A 23497-nucleotide genomic window follows, 5' to 3' on the forward strand; every position below is an offset into this window, starting at 1 on the left:
TGGAGTGTGAGGCCAGGCGCCGGCCGCGGTGGCCGTGCGGTTCTAGGCACTGCAGTCCGGAACCGCGTGACTGCTACGGTCGCAGGTTCGAATCCTGCCTCGGGCATGGATGTGTGTGATGTCCTTAGGTTAGTTAGGTTTAAGTAGTTCTAAGTTCTAGGGGACTGATGACCTCAGATGTTGAGTCCCATAGTGCTCAGAGCCATATGAACCATTTTTTTGAGGCCAGGCCGGGACTGCTGACGGCGTGCACGCACTGTCGGATCGTGAGGCGCTAGCATCGTGAGCGGCAAAGTTCTTTGCCCACTGAAATTGGACGCTGAAGTTGAGTGATCAGTTAACCTGTTATGTAACCTCAACTATTGTGACATCTCTTCGTTCATTTGCAGGTTGTTGCTCCCTGGGCAGTTTGGGCTAGCAGCAACGTATGATGTGTTGGATTCAGCGAAATCTTGCAGCCGTCTTCCCATATTGTGATTAATTATTAAATTTACTGATACTTGCCAGTTATGTGCACCAGTGATATTTTCTGCTCTGTGGCCATTAACGCCCCAGTTACCTTCCCTGGTCGTTAGCGTAGTTTTCTGGCAGTGTGCCTCTCCTCGTCGTGTCGATGCTGCCTGGCATGGTATGTAGTCCGACAGCCTTTTAAGTTGTTTGGTTCATATTTTGCTTAGAGTGGTCATTGTTCCATTGGCTGTTTTTAGACGCCAATTTCTGAAGACGTTGTGCTGTTCGTACCCTTGTCCTCGGCCAGTATTTTCCATCGTTGTGCCATTGATCGGACGGAAGGGAATTGGTTAAATTGTTGGTCGGTCCTTGGGCCACCCCTAGTTTGTTTGTTAACTTCAACTCTTGGCTGCCTGTCTCACCTCACCTTACGTTTGAGCTACCTTCTCAGGCCGACCCTTGGAACACTCCTGAGCACCACTTGTTATGTTAGTTTTAGACTGTGATTTTCATTTTAGTTTGAAGTATTGTGCGAGGTGTTTGGCCATTATTAATTCTGTTCTTTTTAAATTTTACATAAAGCCCTTCAGCAACGTTAAATTAAAATTTTGAACATTGATTTTATTTTTCTTAAAAAAGAAATTTTTTGTCCCTTAAAACTGGTACTATCTAAAAAAAAAAAGTTTGTAATCCAGGCCCTAAGCTGTTAGTTGTTCGTTGTGTTATGTGTCGCCTTCAACAGAGGATTTACGTGAACCCCTTTTAATAAGGCCTTTAGGTGTGTGTATTCTTTAAAGGAAAAATTTTAATAAGAAGGAAGGGGTTTATTTTAAATTGTTTGTCTGACTTGTTGTTCAGGCCTTCAGCCGTTGTTTCATATTTGTTTGTGGCCTTCAGCCGTGCAAACAGTTAATATTTCTTTAATTAGGCTTTTGGCCGTCCTGTTGTAAGTTTAAAAAGAAATTTCTTGGTTGGAAAAATTGTTTATTATTGCGATTTAGTTATAGTTGTACTTCAGACGTGTAGTGTTGGTCTTCAGCTGCTAATTGTTTTCAATTGGATGTTGTTTTTTAAATTTATCTCCTATTTTTAATTGCTTCTGATTTCTAAGCCAGGCCTTCAGCCATCCTTGTTTTTGGTGTTTCACTGTTCGGATGTCCTACTTTATTTATCAGTGATTTCCGCACGTCCATTCAGGAGAATACTAGTAAACTTGATTGGTTTCGACAGGGCTAAGCTACCATCTTCAGATCCACAGAGTGCAGCATGATTTCATAACCTGCACTATGTGCATCTGAAGATGGCAACTTGGTTGGTTGGTTGGTTGGACAAATAAAGGGGCCAGACTACTAGGTCTTCAGTCAAATCAAATTCAAATGGCTGCAAGCGATATGGGCCTTAACATCTGAGGTCATCAATCCCCTAGACTTAGAACTACTTAAACATAACCAACATAAGGACATCACACACATCCATGCCCTAGGCAGAATTCGAACCTGCGACCGTAGCTGCATCGCAGTTCCTGACTGAAGCGCATAGAACCGCTCGGCCACAGCGGCCGGCGGTCATCGGTAATCCACTTGCACAGACAAGCGATCAAGCCAATGAAAAAAATTATATCAGAAACTTTCTTTACACTGAATTAATTGATCGCTGTCCAGCCGACAGTGTAAGGCATGTGTGATAATGGCAGACTTTCTTCAACATGACAGTAGTTCATTTCTGTTGTCATTGCCGGAAATAGGCGCTTTCCATTGGAGTTTCCTTTGTTGCTTGCCATTGGTGGAAATCGGCGAATAGGAGATTGAGCGGCGACTGCAGCGTGGCGTTGTTTACTAACTGCCTAGTATGGGCTAGGGCGCGTCACAACTCTGAGTTCCGCCCTCCGCTGTAGCCTACTGCGCGCCTGTTGCTTTGCGAGAGCCGTCCTTCCGCAAAGCTGTCACTGCTGGCAACCAAGACGCTGGGAGTCCGTACCCGTCTTCTCTATTCATGTTGTCGGGTCGCTTGGCTATTTCTATAGCCTCTCTGATCTTCCTCCTCAAGCTAAACGGCTCTTTCGCCAGTACGCGGGCCTCCCGAAATTCAATCTTCATCCTGCACTGTTCCTGATGTTCTGCCACCTCTGATTTGTTGTATTGTCCGAGACGGATATATCTCTCGTGCTCAAACAACCTTGTCCTTATTGGACCCCCAGTATAGCCTACATACGCCAGTTCACATTCGCACCCGATTTCAGAAACTCCGGCGGCATGAAACTTGTCAATTGTATCTTTCGTCGAGCCCAGAATGTCTTTTATTTTGTTGTTGCTATGAAAAATTGGCTTAATAAAAATGGTTCAAATGGCTCTGAGCCCTATGGGACTGAACATCTCAGGTCATCAGTCCCCTAGAACTTAGAACTACTTAAACCTAACTAACCTAAGGACATCACACACATCCTGCCCGAGGCAGGATTCGAACCTGCGACCGTAGCGGTGGCGCGGTTCCAGTCTGAAGCGCCTAGAGCCGCTCGGCCACCAGCGGCCGGCTTGGCTTAATACCTGCCCGGCGGAGAATTCCGCTCAGACGTTCAGTGACCATTTGTATGTATGCCAGTAGGACGGTGTTCTGTGCTTCGTTCTACATTTCCCTACTGCCCTCCTCCTTTGACAGCATAGTTTTAAGTATCATCCTCATGTCGTAGCCATTAGCTCCAGAAACGGACCTGAGAGTCTGTAGTTTAACTTTGAGATTGTGTTCATCACCTATCCTGTAGGCTCTCTTAGTTAACGTCTGCAGGGCCGATTTCTTTTGCTTAGGATGGTGGTGGGTGGATGCATGCAGGTATCTTTCCGTGTTGGTGGGCTTTCTATAAACTCTGCTTCCCAGCAGGCTTACGGTAAACTTCCACGTCGAGAAAAGGCAATACACCGTTCTTTTCTATCTCCAAGGCGAAGTGAATTTTGCCGTGCTGCTGATTGAGATGTTGGTGGAAGTTATGAGGCTCTTCTTCTCCGAGTGGCCAAATGACAAAGGTGTCGTCAACGTATCGCAGCCAGCATTCTGGACGTAATCGTGCGGACTGAAGTGCTGCTTCTCCGAACGCTTGCATAAAAATGTCTGCTTCGACAGGCGGTAGAGGGGAACCCATAGCTATACCGTCCGCCTACTCATAGGAATCCCCTTTCCACCTGAAACAGGTGGTCGTCAAACAGTAGCGCACTAGCTCGCAGATATCAGGTGCCATGCGTTCCTCTAAGATGTTCATGGTGTCCGCCACGGGTACATTCGTGAATAAAGACTTCATGTTGAAGCTGGCGATCAGATCCACACCAGAGACACGCTTTTCTTTGAAAAGTGCTACAAAGTGGGTGGAGTCCCTGACGTATGAATCTGTGTGGCTCACTAGATGCCTAAGCTTCGGAGCCAATTCTTTTGCTAGCTTGTAGGTCGATGAATTAATACTACTCACTATCGACCGTAAAAGAAAGGATTCTTCGTCGAGCTTTGGTACACCATGTATTCTTGGTGCCTGTGGAACTTGTGGAATGAGTCTTCGGGCCGTATCAAAATAGTTTGCTTCAGCAGCGCTTGCGGCGATTTCATTACCTTGGCCGTCGGACCCCTTACGTATATGGTAAATGGATACACTCAGAAGATCCTCCATCCACTTGTCTACAACTACATTCTGTTTGATTTAGTTACAGATCCATCAACAGGTCCATGCTAGTAATGAACCGTCTTTGACACATCAAGGCAGACACAAATAACAGTAATAATTAGGTTTTCCTGTAGATGACGCAACTTTAAAAACATTTTTTACAATACATTTTCTATTACCCTCTAATACCGCAGCTACAGCTGCAATTCATTTATTTTCCCTCCACCAAACAGGGTCTAACAATCCTTTACATTAAACCTTACATCGTTTATAGCAGGTGATGGTGCCAGTACTGAATGAACAGTTTACTCCACACTGATTTGGATCTAATGTCTGACAGTTACAAAAAACGAAAGCGGTTTTCCTGGTATGTTGAAATACAACAAAAGCATGTACTCAGTAAACGGTGAACAGAAATGTTTCCCAGACGAGGAACTGTCGTCATATTAATCGTCATTAAGTTTTTAACTAAGGTCTCCCCTTGGCTTCCGCACATTTAGTGGAAGAAGCTGGAAATTTATCCAGAAGTCCCATAAATGTAAATGGAAGGCGGCACATGCTTTCGAAACAAGATAAATGCGCTACCAGAATGGTAAGCTACAGAATACAGTAAGTACTGGATTCGCTTCCAGAGAACTGCAGAGGAGCCAGGAAAGTATTGACAGTGATAAAAAATATGACTGTAGGGGGAGTAGGGGGAAATACACTGCAAAATACATCACTCATATTATTGCAACAAGAGAAAAATTTTACTTTCTTATTTTTGGAGGTCCTTAATTCGTCCTGAACTGTCTGTCTAAGCTAAACTGTTCATAATTAAAAACGTTCTCGTACATGTGCATCTACGACTACACTCCGCAGGCTACCTGATTGTTGGGTCTACTATCTGCCCCTTGTCCGTAAATCTCCGTATTAGATCTAAATTCTCAAACTTTCTCCTTGTGGTCACAGTGAGAAGTATGTAGAGGGAGTAACATATTGTCTGGGTCTTCCCGAAAAGTACTCTCTTGGAATTTCAATAATAAACGTCTCGCGTTGCATTACGCTTCGGTCGTAGTGTCTACCATTGGAATTTGTTGAAGATGTTTGTAAAACTTTCTCAATTAGATTAGATTAGATTATATTAGTACTTGTTCCATAAATCTACACTAAACAATCCCCTAACGAAATGTGCCACACTCATTTGGACCTCCCCCGTCTCTTTCAATGATCCAACCTGGTAACTATACCGTCAAGATGGCTCAGTGGTTAGCACAGAGGACTCGCACTCAGGAGGACTACAGTTCAAACCTGCCTCCGGTCATCCCAATTTAGGCGCGGAGGACGGCGGATGTTCAGTCAGCTGCCCACAGGTAGAACGGACACGTCTTCTGGAAGCAAGTGTCGAGTGTGTGGTGGGGGCCGGCTGCGCGCCGACGACATTCAGTGCGAGGCAGTGTGGTCTCTGACTGCAGCGTAGGCTGGAGACTAAGCCTGTGTTCAGTGATGAGTGGTCAGTGAAGGGGAGTCGCAGAGGAGATACCAAAGAAAACAGTTCTGTGGGAAGCCAGGTCCAAGACCCTCACCAAGCAGGCGTGTGCCTCAACATCAGAGTGACGTGGCCAGCAATTGTGGCGATGGCGTGTGGGCAATAACCTGTTGGACCAGATGCTATTTTTTCCTTTCGCACATTCGACATCGCAAGAAGGCTTCAGCAGATTGCAGTGAGCACAGTGAGACTCTTACTATTTAAGTTATAAACTATAGATTTTTTTCTTACTTTCATGTGTGATGCTTCAGTGACAGGTGGGAATGATGTATTAGATGTAAGTTGGCTCCGAAAAAAAGAACCTGCTTACGAAGTAGCTGTGCTTGTGTGTTCTGGCATTCCTAGTGACATAGTTGTCCCAGGTCGTGTGGTAGGTGTTGGGTGAGTCGGTTTAAATGACTGAAGTGTATTACAAGTACGTGAGTAATACTGTTGGTGTTGTTGGTTTGAACCTCTTGCATTTGGACCCTGTTGATCAGTTCTTGCACTGTGAATTACCTACGGCAAGCCACGTGCATAGATTACTACCCAGCGTTGCTCGTTATAAGAATAGGTAAAGTGATCTGTTAGGAGCTGTTGAGGATGAGAGGGTATTCAAATTAAAGGTGTTGGAGAAGAGGTTGGTTGGTTCAAAATGGTTCAAATGGCGCTGAGCACTATGGGACTCAACTGCTGAGGTCATTAGTCCCCTAGAACTTAGAACTAGTTAAACCTAACTAACCTAAGGACATCACAAACATCCATGCCCGAGGCAGGATTCGAACCTGCGACCGTAGCGAAGAGGTTGGTCCGATTAGAAATTGTGGTCGGGGATCTACACTGAATCACCCAAGAAACTGGTAAAAGCATGCGTATTCAAATGCAGAGGTATGTAAACAGGCAGAAGACTGCGCTGCTGTCGGCAACGCCTACATAAGACAAGTGTCTGGTGCAGTTGTTTGTTGGGTTACTGCTGCTGCAATGTCAGGTTATTAAGATTTAAGTGAGTCTGAACGTTGTGTTATAGTCGAAGCACATGCCATGGGACACAGCATCTCCGAGGTAGTGATGGAGTAGCGATTTTCCCGTACGACCATTTCAAGAGTGTACCGCTAATATCAGGAATTCGGTGAAACATCAGATCTGCGACATCGCTGCGGTCGAATAAAGATCCTGCAAGAACGGGACCAGCGACGACTGAACAGAATCGTTCAGCGTGACAGAAGTGCAACCCTTCCGCATATTGCTGCAGATTTCAATGCTGGACCATCAACAAGTGTCAGCGTTTGAACCATTCAACAAAACATCATCGATATGGGCTTTCGGAACCGAAGGCCCACTCCTGTACACTTGATGATTGCACGACACAAAACTTTATGCCTTGCCTGGGCCCATCAATAACGACATTGGTTTGTTGATGACTGGAAACATGTTGACTGATCGGAAGAGTCTCGTTTCAAATTGTATCGAACGGATGGACGTGTGCGGGTTTGGAGACAACCTCTTGAATCCATGGACCCTGCATGTCAGCAGGGGGGGCTGGCTCTGTAATGGTGTGGGGCATGTGTAGTTGGAGTGATGTGGAGCCCCTGATACGTCAAAATACGACTCAGACAAGTGATACGCAGGTAGGCATCCATTCATGTCCATTGTGCATTCCCACGGACTCGGACAATTCCAGCAGGACAATGCGACATCCACACGTCCAGAATGGCTACCAATGTGATGCTTTTAAACTGTGGCACATAGAAATTGTACAGTTAATCTATCAGTATACTAACGGTGCTTCGGCAAGTAGGATGGGTAAGTCCGTAGCGGGAGACGTCTCCCCTCTCAAGTGTCACAGTTTAATCAACCATAGAATACAACAAAGACATTTCACCATATGAGATGGGGAATCAACTGAGATATCTTTATTACTAAACACTGCCACTATTGTGAAGAGTAGTAGCAAGCTGTGTCTGCAATCCTATAGCTGTCCCTGACGACAACAGGTCTTTAGTATCTTGCGTCATATCATCGTTCACTACCTTGTTTAAATCAGTACGACTCCCTTGCAATGATCGCATTGGTTATGCACTGAAGAGGCAAAAACGGAGACGAGATGTATTCTAGGAACAGTGGTAAGCTGAATAGGACAAAGACCAGGCTCACGGGTATCTGCCATGTGTGCGAGGGTTGTTACTCCAGTTTCTACGCTGATTTCAGTCCATCTGCTCCTAAAGAGTAAAAAGAAGTCTTCTCTCTCCTCAATTCAGCTTTGTGGTTTCTGCTGATCAGTTATGAATTTTTGTAAAGCAGTTGAAATTCCCTCCATTCTGCTAGCGAAGGAGGTGGAAAATGTTTCAGGGAAGGACTGTATCGTGTCAAAAGGCGCTGCTATGCTCCCGGTGACCTTCTTCTCGGCTATGTAGTAATGGTGCCATCAGAGTTCACCCGCTGTGAGACTTGTAACCTTGGGGAGCACCGCTGTGTCCATGCTGACAATGGGCGCGAACGGCAGTCGGAGGTCGGCGACCAGTCAGCTGGACTGAAGTAGAACGTACACATCTCGCGGAGGCAAGTGCCGAGTCTGTGGTTGCGGCTGGCGGTGGCGCAGCGTCGACAGTCAGCGCTGAGCTCGGGGAGCTGTGGCGGCGGCCTGTGCTGGAGGCTAGGCGTGCTCACAGACAGACGGTCAAGATGTTGCTGGAGAGGCGCCAAGGAAATAAGTTCTTAGAGAAGCAGAGTCCAAGACCCTCGCCAAATAGTCCTGCGCGTCGACAGCAGACGGGCATAGTCAGCAATGGCGGCGCTGGCGTGTGGACCCTTTTGAAGTGGCTGCTATTTTCTCAGGTCGCGCACAGGCACTGCAGGAAGGCCAGGAACGGCTTCAGCACACTGCATGCACAACGACCAAAGATATTTTGTTGTCCTGGTGCTCTTGTGTTCCACTTGAGTCTATGTGTCATATGCAACGGTAGATAAAGCGTAGTTGATTGTAACTCACTTCTTCCAGAAGGTGAGCATCCAGTTACGGCTTCTTGTCATTATACTTCGTGTGGGCGTTCAAAACGAATATTTTGTATTGCGTGTTGGACTTGCTGAAATCAATACTTTGTCGTAAGGCAAGCCGGTTACAAGACTACACTGGAGTTGTGGTATTATGTGAAAGGCGACAGGCGACTATGAGTTTATGCCCTAACAGCAATCACTTTAACAAGAAAGCCATTTGACTGCTTGGTCCATGTGTCTGCTGAATTGATTTTTCCCTTTTACTCTGTTGTTGATAGCCTTCAGTATGGATTACCACATTTATCAGAATCTAAATTAACTTGCATGCTGCAATAACACTAATGAAATGATTGCCCTCTCATTATCGTAGTCAATTATTGATGGGTGATTAATATGTCAGCTCACGATTGATCTTTTATAAATGTTATGATACAAGTTTATTGATTATTTTTATGGCTGCCATTACTGTTCACAAAGGACATTTACGACACTGTCGAAACGTGTTGGCTGGGCGACATGCATTTCTCTCGCGTCCCTGCCCTTGCTGTGGCTAGAAGTGAATAACAGGCAGGTCCAAGTAGACAGTTTTCCCCCTCTTTGGCCGAACGTATTGTCTTCACATCGGTGCTAGAAATTCTTGGGATCAGCATTCCGTCCCCGGTAAGTGCTTCAAGATGTTCCTTTCCCTAATAGCTGCACATGGCTTCCAAGCCCCAGACATCAACCGCAAGGTTGAAATGCACACGGAGTGAACACTGGATTTCTTCCCCTCCTTAGCCGCCATATCCCTAAGGGGCCCCATTACGCGCCTAACATTGTAGCTCCCAACTACCAATAAGGCCACCCTCTGCGATTGCCCGGACCTTGAAGGCTGAGAATGATCCTCTGAAACAGGGCAGGCAGCTGCATCTGGCTCAGCCAGAGACAGTGCCTGAAACCTGTTTGTCAGACGCACCGGGGAGGCTTTCTGATCAGCCTCCGGGGACGTCTTTCGCTGCCTGCCACGCCTTGGAACGACCTCCCAATCAACCAGCCCCACTGCGGGCAGCAACCGGGGCAACCACAGCTGCAGACCGATCTGGAGACAGACGGGACGAGGTTGCCATCCCTGTGACACCCAAGTCCGGCTCCCCACAGTGGTGCCCATTAGCAACAGCCTCAAGCTGCGCGACAGAAGTCAGTGCCGCCAGCAGCTGTGAGCGAAGGGATGCCAACTCAGCCCTCATCCGAACACAGCAATCACAGTCCCTGTCCATTCTAATCGATGTTGAACAACAGTTACTGAAACACGAGTCGGTGCCTAGATAACGCAAGGGAAACACGCAAAGAATGTATGAACTAACCTGTACAAATGCCTAACGACTGCGCTACAATCTGCCTGAATTTACGATTACAGTAACTAAAACTCGAAATACACCTCCTATACGAAACTCACACGCAATTTAAGTTAGAATCTAAGAAGAAAACACTAAAGTGTGATGCTACAACTCTCAAATACTATAATACACCTGAAATGTATGAATTAAACAATGCAAGTACCCAAAAACACGCAAATAAATTAAGAATTAAACTATGTAACAAGTAAGTAAGCTAAGAGTATACGACTTGCTGCTGGCAGCTGCTTATCCAACGGCGGCAGGGAGCACACTGATGTGGAAAGGGTCCTTCCGGATGCCATGAAGAGCCCAGGGTGCAGCCAGCTGCAGGTGGTGGCACATGTCGGCACTAATGACGTGTGTCGCTTTGGATATGAGGAAATTCTCTCTGGATTCCAGCGGCTATCTGATTTGGTGAAGGTTGCCGGTCTTGCTTACGAGATGAAGGCAGAGCTCACCATCTGCAGCATCGTTGACAGAACCGACTGCGGACCTTTGGTGCAGAGCCGGGTGGAGGGTCTGAATCAGAGGCTCAGACGGTTTTGCGACCGTGTTGGCTGCAGATTCCTTGACTTGCGCCGTAGGGTGGTGGGGTTTCGGGTTCCGCTGAATAGGTCAGGAGTTCACTACACTCAGCTGGAGGCTACACGGGTAGCGGAGGCTGTGTGGCGTGGACTGGGCGGTTTTTTAGGTTAGAAGGCCTCGGGAAAGTACAGGGTGGGCTGCAATCTCAAAGGGTGCATGGCAAATACAGGACGTGCTTGGATCAAGGAACAGTCGGAATTGTAGTTGTAAATTGTTGTAGTTGTGCTGGGAAAGTCCCTGAGCTACAATCACTAATAGAAAGCACAGAAGCTGAAATCGTTATAGGTACAGAAAGCTGGCTAAAGCCTGAAATAAGTTCTGCAGAAATTTTTACGAAGTCTCAGACGGTGTTCAGGAAAGACAGATTAACAGATTAGGCAGAATTGGTGGAGGAGTGTTTGTGTCTGTCAGTAGTGGTTTATATTGTGGTGAAGTCGAAGTAGATACTCCGTGCGAATTGGTATGGGTGGAGGTTATACTTAACAGCCGAACTAAGTTAATAATTGGCTCCTTCTACCGACCCCCAGACTCCGATGATATAGTTGCTGAACAGTTCAGAGAAAATTTGGGTCTGATAACAAATAAATACCCCACTCATACGGTTATAATTGGTGGGGACTTCAACCTTCCCTCGATATGTTGGCAAAAATACTTGTTCAAAACCGGTGGTAGGCAGAAACCATCTTCCGAGATGGTCCTAAATGCTTTCTACGAAAATTATTTCGAGCAGTTAGTCCACGAACCCACGCGAATTGTAAATGGTTGCGAAAACACACTTGAACTCTTAGCCACAAACAATCCAGAGCTAATAGACAGCATCATGACTGATACAGGGATTAGTGATCACAAGGTCGTTGTAGCTAGGCTCAATACCGTTTCTTCCAAATCCACCAGAAACAAACGCAAAATAATTTTATTTAAGAAAGCGGATAAAGTGCCACTAGAAACCTTCCTAAGAGACAATCTCCATTCCTTCCGAACTAACTATGCAAATGTAGACGAGATGTGGCTCAAATTCAAAGATATAGTAGCAACAGCAATTGAGAGATTCATACCTCATAAATTGGTAAGAGATGGAACTAATCCCCCATGGTACACAAAACAGGTCCGAACGCTGTTGCAGAGGCAACGGAAAAAGCATGCGAAGTTCAGAAGAACGCGAAATCCCGAAAATTGGCTAAAATTTACAGACGCGCGAAATTTGGCACGGACTTCAATGCGAGATGCCTTTAATAGGTTCCACAACGAAACATTGTCTCGAAATTTGGTAGAAAATCCGAAGAAATTCTGGTCGTATGTAAAGTACACAAGCGGCAAGACGCAGTCAATACCTTCGCTGCGCAGTGCCGATGGTACTGTTACCGACGACTGTGCCGCTAAAGCGGAGTTATTGAACGCAGTTTTCCGAAATTTCTTCACCAGGGAAGACGAATGGAATATTCCAGAATTTTAAACACGAGCAGCTGCTAGCATGAGTTTCTTAGTAGTAGATACCTTAGAGGTTGCGAAGCAACTCAAATCGCTTGATACGGGCAAGTCTTCAGGTCCAGATTGTATACCGATTAGGTTCCTTTCAGATTACGCTGACACAATAGCTCCCTACTTAGCAACCACATACAACCGCTCGCTCACCGATAGATCTGTACCTACAGACTGGAAAATTGCGCAGGTCGCACCAGTGTTTAAGAAGGGTGGTAGGAGTAATCCATCTAACTACAGACCTATATCATTGACGTCGGTTTGGAGTAGCGTTTTGGAGCATATACTGTATTCAAACATTATGAATCACCTCGAAGGGAACCATCTATTGATACGTAATCAGCATGGTTTCAGAAAACATCGTTCTTGTGCAACACAGCTAGCTCTTTTTTCGCACGAAGTAATGGCCGCTATCGACAGAGGATCTCAGGTTGATTCCGTATTTCTGGATTTCCGGAAAGCGTTTGACACCGTTCCTCACAAGCGACTTCTAATCAAGCTGCGGGCCTATGGGGTATCGTCTCATTTGTGCGACTGGATTCGTGATTTCCTCTCAGGAAGGTCGCAGTTCGTAGTAATAGACGGCAAATCATCGAGTAAAACTGAAGTGATATCGGGTGTTCCCCAGGGAAGCGTCCTGGGACCTCTGCTGTTCCTGATCTATATAAATGACCTGGGTGACAATCTGAGCAGTTCTCTTAGGTTGTTCACAGATGATGCTGTAATTTACCGTCTAGTAAGGTCATCCGAAGACCAGTATCAGTTGCAAAGCGATTTAGAAAAGATTGCTATATGGTGTGGCAGGTGGCAGTTGACGCTAAATAACGAAAAGTGTGAGGTGATCCATATGACCTCCAAAAGAAATCCGTTGGAATTCGATTACTCGATAAATAGTACAATTCTCAAGGCTGTCAATTCAACTAAGTACCTGGGTGTAAAAATTACGAACAACTTCAGTTGGAAAGACCACATAGATAATATTGTCGGGAAGGCAAGCCAAAGGTTGCGTTTCATTGGCAGGACGCTTAGAAGATGCAACAAGTCCACTAGAGAGACAGCTTACACTACACTCGTTCGTCCTCTGTTAGAATATTGCTGCGCAGTGTGGGATCCTTACCAGGTGGGATTGACGGAGGACATCGAAAGGATGCAAAAAAGGGCAGCTCGTTTTGTATTATCACGTAAAAGGGGAGAGAGTGTGGCAGATATGATACGCGAGTTGGAATGGAAGTCATTAAATCAAGGACGTTTTTCGTCGCGGCGAGATCTATTTACGAAATTTCAGTCACCAACTCTCTTCCGAATGCGAAAATGTTTTGTTGAGCCCAACCTACATAGGTAGGAATGATCATCAAAATAAAATAAGAGAAATCAGAGCTCGAACAGAAAGGTTTAGGTGTACGTTTTTCGCGCGAGCTGTTCGGGAGTGGAATGGTAGACACATGTGACTCATCGACGAAAGAAGTAGCTTATAAAACGCTTGTTCGTCCGATTCTTGAGTATTGCTCATCAGTATGGGACCCTTACCAGGTTGGATTAATAGAAGAGATAGACATGATCCAGCGAAAAGCAGCGCGATTCGTCATGGGGACATTTAGTCAGCGCGAGAGCGTTACGGAGATGCTGAACAAGCTCCAGTGGCGGACACTTCAAGAAAGGCGTTACGCAATACGGAGAGGTTTATTATCGAAATTACGAGAGAGCACATTCCGGGAAGAGATGGGCAACACATTACTACCGCCCACATATATCTCGCGTAATGATCACAACGAAAAGATCCGAGAAATTAGAGCAAATACGGAGACTTATAAGCAGTCGTTCTTCCCACGCACAATTCGTGAATTGAACAGGGAAGGGGGGATCAGATAGTGGTACAATAAGTACCCTCCGCCACACACCGTAAGGTGGCTCGCGGAGTATAGATGTAGATGTAGATAGTATGATTGTGGTTCGATGAACCCTCTGCCAAGCACTTAAATGTGAATTGCAGAGTAGTCATGTAGATGTAGATGTAGGTTTACAATGAAATGACCAAAAACTATGTGCTTATTGTCAGTTCCAGAAATCACTGCTCGAAGAAGAGCCATCACAAATATCCCACATGAATTAACAATGTACATGTTCCCATCAGTATCAGCTCATGTTGAAAACTTCTCGTCTCCACACAAAAATGATGTATTTGATGTAAAATCAACAACGAAAGTAGCCTTAAATATAGAGAACAGTGAGAGAGTGACTCGTCCTCTCTCACTGCCCCCCCCCCCCCCCCCCCACCTCCAAGGTTGATTTCTGCATGTGTAGTGTCTCATTTCAAGAATGTCATAGACTGATATGGAACAGAGGAAATTATCAAATAGTATTGAGTTTGACGTGAGTCTTGGGAGTAACTTCGCCAACCAAGAAAACATCCTAACTTGACCTCATTCATGTCAGGGGCCACTCACTCACACAAACCGGCACATCTGCAAGACATACACATGAACGTTGCTAACTGTAGTATGATTCATGTGGACCCAGGGTCATGGCAAACCACAGCCTTCAAATGGACAATTACTAAGTGATTTAAAAGGCTTTCAAGCAGTATTTTTACTCACTCATATAATTTCTGAGGTCGGAGGCAACTAACGTCCATAATCATGTTGCAATTCTATGGATTTTGCGCAGTTCTCTGCCTAAGTGATTTACCCCTGCACAGTTATAAACAACGTTACATTCCTCCGGAATACACAAACGGACAGTAATTATAACTTCAGAAATGTACTCGCTATTAAAATCTAAACAAGTTGGTAACATATGTCATCTGTTGTGCTTGTTTCCTATGGCAGTATAATATTGTTAATGCTACCTACATGACATTTGAAAATCACTCTCTTCAAGTGAAATTAACATATATCCGTGACTAATTATCTACAGTAGATCAGCTGTATAAAAAATTAAATTAATTTCATAAGAAAATATACAGAATTACATGAAAACCTGAGTCGTAAATCATCGTGTTGCTCCCTCCACAAGAATCGTATGTGTGTGTGTGTGTGTGTGTGTGTGAGGTTTGAGGTTTTCGGGCGCTAAACCCGAAAACCTCAAACCACACACACACACACACACACACACACACACACACGATTCTTGTGGAGGGAGCGACAGGATGATTTACGACTCAGGTTTTCATGTAATTCTGTATATTTTCAAGAATCGTTGGGGAGACTATTTACATTTACTAAGTCACTAAGTTTCAGCTAGCAACAGCCTCTGTTCAAGAATCACAAGAGGAGGAGGTATAGTTGGAAAAGGCCGGGTGATAAGAGAAGATTTCAGTTAGATTACATCATGGTCAGACAGAGATTCCAAGATCTCATGCTACATTGTAAGGTGTACCCAGGAGCAGATATAGACTCAGATCACAATATAGTAGTGATGAAGAATAGGCTGAAGTTCAAGACATTAGTCAGGAAGAACCAATACGCAAAAAAGTGGGATACGGATGTACTATGGAATGACGAGAAGCGGTTGAAATTCTCTAAGGCTATAGATACAGAAATAAGGACTAGCTCAGTAGGCAGTACAGTTTAAGAGGAATGGACATCTCTAAAAACAACCAGCACAAAAGTTGGGAAGGAAAACATTGGTACAAAGAAGGTAACTGCGAGGAAACCATCGGTAACAGAAGAAATACTTCAACTGATCGACGAAATAAGGAAGTACAAAAATGTTCAGCGAAATTCAGGAATACGGAAATACAAGTCGCTGAGGAATGAAATAAATAGTAAGTGCTGGGAAGATAAGACGAAATGGCTGCAGGAAAAATGTGAACACATCGAAAAATAAATTATTGTTGGAAGGAGAGACTCAGCATATAGGAAAGTCAAAAAAATATTCGGTGACATTAAAAGCAAGGGTGATAACATTAAGAGTACAACGGGAATTCCACTGGTAAATGCAGAGGAGAGAGCGGATATGTGGAAAAAATGCATTGAAAGCCTCTATGAGGGGGAAGATTTGTCTGATGCGAAGAAGAAACAAGAGTAGATTTAGAAGAGATAGGGATCCAGTATTAGAATCAGAATTTAAAAGACCTTTGGAGTGAACTGTAAAATTACTACTGGTTCTCCAGAGGTTATTAATCTCAATCAGTACACAGAATGTAAAAGTAGAGGTAGGTGCCAAGGAATAACTGTTGAAATTACACACGATTTTTAGTAACATTTTTTATTCAAATTTGGCGCAAGACTTTACGGCATTTTTTAAAATACCAGCAATCATTACGATATTAAAGGACCTTTAAATTATTATAAAAAATTTCACGCCAGTAAAAGGCAAGTACAGGCAACAGGCAAGTAATTTTCACGTATACAACGCGACGCTGTATAATATTTGAAGCTCAGCTAAATTACACGTGAATTTCACTCCATTCATTAAATGGTGCAGAATCTAACTGCAACGTATAAAGACAATCCTGTTTACATAAGTTCTCAAAACAGAAAAACCAAAACGCATGAGTCGTGCACACGTGGGGACACTCACAGTTAATAACATTAACATTTCCAAAATATATAAAAAACAAATTTTACAAATTTCTGCCAGTTAACTTAGGCAAACACACACACTCTCCAGGTAGGACTTGCGAACATTTACAACATTCTCCTTTCAAGACAACAATTTCTACCCGTAATGAAATGGCGAACGTTTGCATGGCAAGTAAACCAACTACTTGTATAAAACACATAAGCGCGTTGAGTAAAAGCCTTAAAAGGTATTGAATTGGAAAACCACAACCGTTTTTGCTGACTAGAAACAATATAAAAAATCCACTACGGCGTACGTTAAGAAGCTTGATTAATCATAGTCAAATATACAGGCCCATAAACACAAATATATGTAAGTTACAGCTTCCAGATGAACAGGAAGTCGTTATGCAATTGAGTAGTTCTTACCACGAGGCAAAAGGAATTTTTCTTCTCCCTTAGAGTACCTTTTACATGTGAATCTAGTAATACTAGTTACGGCAGGCGAGAGAATGGATCAGGTCTTAGTGCCTTGCATTTTAAACAGTACAGTCACTGGTGCCTTAGGCTTTCACAGACATGGCAGAGGCTAACAGTCGAATAAACCTGTAGGTAAGCTGGGAGGGGAAAGAAGCGATCCGAACCACAGATTTACTCTGACTCCCCCCCTTTTGTCATCAAAAGGGGACACACGGAGCACCCTTTCTTATATCACCACCTTCCCGCGGGTGGGCAGACGAGAATGGCGAGAAACCCCCAAAACATACGGCTGGTATAATTAACAAGAATAAGTAAATTGAATTGCATTAAACTTCATAAAATCTGTTAACGATCAATACTCAACTTCTGGTGCGTTACGACTCCCAGGACTGAACCAAGGCAGCGCCTCCAAATGCTCTGCCGGGCCGCCCGCTGCCAGCCACTTCCTCGGACGTAGGAAGGTGCGCCGATTTTCAGAACCTCCTCGCCGGTCGATAGCATATGGCCGAACTGCAGATTAGGCCCCTTGCGGATCCACGCTCAGGAAGATTCCTTTGGCGACGAGCAGTTAACGCCCCATACCACGGAGCCGCTGCTCTCGTCGCTTACGCTGATGCCGCGGTCTGCGTGCTGTCCCTCTAGCACCGGCAGAGAAGTCGCTTCTTGATGCACCGACTGCCAACTCTCCACGAGAGCCCATACAGCCACTTCTTAAACCCACGCGAACAGTCCACTTTTCCCCTTTCCCGCTAGAGGGAGACACCGAAGCCTTCAATTGCGACAAAGGCGCCACCGCCAGAAAACGGAGGGCGACTGCTTCACGCTGCGCGCTGCGGAGCTCTTTTCAAAGCTAACTTTACTACGGCTCATGGAGGACTTAAGATCAAATAAGAAAGAAGGGTAGATAACATTCCATCAGAATTTCTAAAATCACTGGGGAAGTGGCAACAAAACGACTATTCACGTTGGTGTGTAGAATGTTTGAGCCTGGCGGCATACCATCTGACTTTCGGAAAAGCATCATCCACACAATTCCAAAGAAGGCAAGAGATGACAAGTGCGAAAGTTACCGTACAATCAGCTTAACAGCTCATGCATCCAAGTTCTTTACAAGAATAATATACAGAAAAATGGAAAAGAAAATTGAGGATGCGCTAGATGATCAGTTTGGCTTTAGGAATGGTTAAGACACGAGAGAGACAATTCTGGCGTTGCGGTTAATAATGGAACCAAGACTAAAGAAAAATCGGGACACGTTCGTAGGATTTGTCGACCTAAAAAAAGCATTCGACAATGTAATGTGGTGCAATATGTTCGAAATTCCCAGAAAAGTAGGGGTAAGCTATAAGGAAAGACTGGTCATATACAATATGTGCAATAACCAAGAGGGAATAATAAAAGTGGACGACCAAGAACGAAGTGCTCGTATTAAACAGGATGTAAGACAACCTTTCGCCCCTACTGTTCAATCTGTACATCGAGGAAGCATTGATGGAAATAAAATAAAAGATCAGGAGTGGAATTAAAATTCAATATGGAAGGATATCGTGATACGATTCGCTGATGACATTGCTATTTTGAGTAAAAGTGAAGAAGAATTACATGATCTGCTGAACGGAATGAACAGTCTAATGAGCACAGAGTATGGATTGAGGCAAATCGAACAAAGACGAAGGTAATGAGAAGCAGTAGAAATGAGAACAGCCAGAAACTTAACGTAAGGATTGATAGTCATGAAGTAGATGAAGCTCAGGAATTCTGGTACCTAGGCACTAAAATAACAAATGACGGGTGGAGCAAGGAGCACGTTAAAAGCAGACTATCAATGGCAAAAAGGGCGTTCCTGGCGAAAAGAAGTCTACTAATGTCAATTATCGGCCTCAATTGAGGAATAAATTTCTGAGAATGTACTTCTGGAGTACAGGATTGTATGTATGGTAGTGAAACATGGATTGTGGGAAAACCGGAACAGAAGAGAATCGAAGCATTAGAGATGTGGTGCTACAGACGAGTGTCGAAAATTAGGTGGAGTGATAAGGTAAGGAATGAGGAGGTTCTGCCCAGAATCGGAGAGGAAAAGAACATGTGGAAAACACTGATCAGCTGAAGGAACAGGATGATGTGACATCTGTTAAGACATGAGGGAATGACTTTCATGGTTCTAGGGGGAGCTGTAGAGGCCAAAAACTGTAGAAGAAGACTGAGATTGGAATACATCCAGTAAATAATTGAGGACATAGGTTGCAATTGCTACTTTTACATGAAGACGTTAGCACGGGAGAGGAATTTGTGGCAGGCCACATTAAACCATTCAGAAAACTGATGGACAAAAAGAAAAATGTCACACAAATAGAAGATGACACTAAACACCCAAAGACACACTCAGATAGTCTTTGCACTGGCAGAAGCATCGAGATGCAGTGAGATTGCACCTTCATCTAAGGTTTGGTGTAGGTGCAGCACTGGATGGCTCTGGACACCCATCTGGTCCATGGCACCACCAGGAAGGCAGCTGGCCTGTTGGCATCATCTTGACCTGGCAGGAGTTGGCAGTCTGGCATGCTGTTGGGCGTGATGGATATGACATCTGGTGGGAAGGCAAGAGACATGGGTATGGTTGTGCAGTGCGCAACATCTCCATCTCGGGTAGTGACATCTCTGCCTGTGTGTCGTCTCTCGATCTGGTAGCTGAAAGAGAGCAGTGTACCCTTGGATTAGTTGGTGAGACAGCATTGCATTTGGTGTGCAACTCATCTCTCCCAGTGAGCCAGTGGATAACGTCTCCCCCATCGCCAGTGCCCATCTGCGTCATAGTACATGACTGCAGGAGCACATTTCCGGATCTCGGCCACCTGGTTCTGCACACCATCTCTAGAGGGGGTGTCTCCGCCCGGGGAAACCCTCTGAGACTTTCTGTGGCCCTGGCTCACCTACGGGTCCTCTGAAGGCATGGCATGATGTCTGGGACAAGACTCCAGTCCAGTGGTCCAATTCACAACCGCTCAGTGAGTGGCTGCTGGCGGCTGTCGTTTACTCCCGTCAATTACACATGTCTGCCAGGCTGTCAAGGAAGTTATGTGGTATCAATGGTGGGCCATCCTTGTCCAGCAGGTCGCCTCCTTTCACGGCCACCCAGGGCAGGCAGGTTTATGGCAGCTGTGGCACATGGTGCAGCTCCCCTCCACTTTCACTTTCACTGCGCTGCTAAGGCGCCAGCCAGAACCCCAACTGCCCCACCATTCATTCAGTACTGACAACCAGCCATCCACTTGGCAGGTCTCTGGGCCACTCACTACAGGTGTTCTCCTTCAGGCTACCTCGTGATCGATGTCACCGACCATAGGATATTGTCTCATGATGTCCCTCAGTATGCATCGATAGTGGGTTTGACAGCTCCTAAAACCTTCGCAATCCTCATAGTATGTTTCAGTGCCAAGTATTACAATGATCTACCCACATCAAAAATGTTTTGCATCACCCCATTTCTGAGAACTCCTGATGGTAGACGTTGACTGTGGACATTGTATCACAGACACACTCCCTTTGACTGTTCAGAGGTGTCACTAAACTTGCCCAAAGATGTAAACAACCAAGCATGAGCAGTGCCTGTTAGATGGAGGGGGTCCGACAGTCAGTCAGTTTCAGTCATTCCACCAGGGAGGAGGTACATGGTTCGTGTTGTCTGTTTGGTTCGACTGCGTCCACATTGTTACTTTCTGCCAGAAAGGGCACTCACAAGGGAAATTTCCAGGAGTTTCTGAGTGAACCAAAGTGATATTGTTCGGACATGGAGGAGATACAGGGAGACCGGAATTGTAGCTCAAGGGCTACTATTGCAGTGAATGGCCGCTACCTATGGATTATGACTCGGAGGAACACTGACAGCAACGCCACAATGTTGAATAATGTTTCTTGTGAAACAACACGACGTCGTATTAGGACTCAAACTGTGCGCAAGAGGCTGCATGATGCGCAACTTCACTCCCGACGTCCATGGCGAGGTCCTCCTTTGCAACCACGACCCCACGCAGCGGGGTACAGATGGGCCCAACAACATGCCGAATGGACTGCTCAGGGCTGGCACCACGTTCTCTTCACCGATGAGTGTCTCATAGGCCTTCCACCAGACAATCGTCGGAGACGAGTTTGGAGAAAACCCGGTCAGGTTGAACGCCTTAGATACACTGTCCAGCGAGTGCAGTAAGGTGTAGGTTCCCTGCTGTTTTGAGACGGCATTTTGTGGGGCCGACGTACGCCACTGGAGGTCATGGAAGGCGCAGTAACGGCTGTACGATATGTGAATGCCATCCTCCGACTGATCAACCATATCGACAGCATATTGGCGAGGCATTCGTCTTCATGGACGACAATTCGCTCCCCCAACGTGCACATCTTGTGAATGACTTCCTTCAGGATAACAACATCGCTCGACTAGAGTGGCCAGTATGTTCTCCAGACATGAATCCTGTCGGACATACTTGGGAGGGATTGAAAAGAGCTGTTTATAGACAACGTGACCCACCAGCCACCCTGAGGGAGGAAAGGGACAATCTGGACCAACAGTGCCTTGATGAACCTGTAGATAGTATGCCACGATTAATGCAGGCAAGCATCAACGCAAGAGGACGTGCTACTGGGTAGTAGTGGTACCAGTGTGTACAGCAGGCTGGACCACCACCTCTGAAGGTCTTCTGTACAGGTTCCGGAACTCTTGCAACCGAGGTGATGCAAAACTTTTTTTTATGCGTGCATTATGAAAAAAAAATGGTTCAAATGGCTCTGAGCACTATGGGACTTAACATCTGAGGTCATCAGTCCCCTATAACTTAGAACTACTTAAACCTAACTAACCTAAGGACATCACACACATCCATGCCCGAGGTAGGATTCGAACCTTCGGCCACAATGGCCGGCTGTCCCGTCTTTTAGATTCTGTGTTGGGAGACATGAAGTTCAAGTGTCACAATTATCTTGGCGATATCGTGATTTATAGCGAGAGCTTTGAACAACATTTAAGTCATTTAGGTCAGGTGTTAGGCTGGCTGCCGGATGCGGGGTTAACGGTTAAGCCGTCAAAAGTTAGCCTCGAGAGGAAGGAAATTTCCTTTTTGGATCACATAGTTTCGGGCTATGGGGTAAGAATTGGTGAAGAACGTACGAAAGCCATCCATCAGTTTCCGGTGCCTCAGAATAAGCATATTGCGGGATTCATCGGAACGACCAATTATTTTCGAAAATTTGTGCCGAATTTTGCATAGTTGGCGGCCCCTCTTAATCAATTGAGGCGGAAGGTGGAAAAATTTGTTTGGGGCGAATCTCAGCAAGCATCCTTCGACGCTCTGAAAGTCACTTTATCTAATGCGCCGGATTTGGCCGTACCTAATTTCGAGAAGGATTTATTTCTCCAAACCGATGCTTCTAATTCTGGGATTGCCGCGGTCCTCTTTCATAAAACGTGGGTGATAGACGGCCAATTGGCTATCCCTCTAGATCTTTATCCACCGCGGAAAAGAAATATTCGGTATATGAGTTAGAAACGTTGGCGATGTTATTCGGCTTGGAGCGTTTCAGGTTTCATCTAGAACATTAACCTTTCCTGTTAGAAACCGACAACCAAGCGTTGTCATGTGTTTTGGCCCGGCAACGGAAAAGAGGACGCATAGCCAGGTGGGCGGAGAGAATTTCCGCATTCCGTTTTAGCCGCTATTTCGGTCTTGTTTGGTGATCTGAGTCAGAAGTAGAATGAAACTCCTCAATTAGCTCCCATAAAGCAGAAGCTGCTGCAAAGGGTGGAGGTTCCGGGATATTACATTAAAAGAGGAATCCTGTGTTTTAGTACTCGTTATAATTGCAAACAGAAGTTGTCTCTACCCAGAGGTTTGGTGCTGGTTGCGTTTCAGTATTTCCATAAGTCCGCGAATGGGAGTCATTTGAGTGTTTATAGGACTATCATGAAGATAAAGCAAAACCTTACCTGCCCACCTTCAATGGGGACGTCCGATAGTTAGTGGGTCGATGCCAAACATTTTGTAAAGCGAAACCCGTTCAGAATACGCGTAAAGGGGAACTAACTTCGACCAGGGAGGAAAACCCTATGGACAAATTCTTTGTTGATTGCTTGGGCCCTTGCCATGCACCCAGGACAGAAACAGGTATCTCTCCGTCATGGTTGACGCCTTCTCTATATGTGAATGGTTAACGCCGAGTAAGTCAGGAACGTCGGAAACCACTATTGAACTTCTGGGTCGGGTGTTTGCTTGCTTGGTCCTCTCAAAGTATTGTTGTTGTTGTTGTGGTGGTGGTCTTCAGTCCTGAGACTGGTTTCATGCAGCTCTCCATGCTACTCTATCCTGTGCAAGCTTCTTAATCTCCCAGTACTTACTGCAGCCTACATCCTTCTGAATCTGCTTAGTGTATTCATCTCTTGGTCTCCCTCTACGATTTTTACCCTCCACGCGGCTCTCCAATGCTAAAATTGTGA

General features: G+C 45.3%; 1 pseudogene; it reads right to left on the minus strand.

Annotated features, from left to right (window-relative positions):
* Positions 1–5771, minus strand: part of LOC126474638 (calcineurin B homologous protein 1-like) — a 45646-nt pseudogene extending 39875 nt beyond the window's left edge.
* Positions 5772–23497: the final 17726 nt, after the last annotated feature.

Source organism: Schistocerca serialis, chromosome 4, assembly GCF_023864345.2.
Source record: "Schistocerca serialis cubense isolate TAMUIC-IGC-003099 chromosome 4, iqSchSeri2.2, whole genome shotgun sequence".
In the NCBI taxonomy this organism is placed as follows: Eukaryota; Metazoa; Arthropoda; class Insecta; order Orthoptera; family Acrididae; genus Schistocerca; species Schistocerca serialis.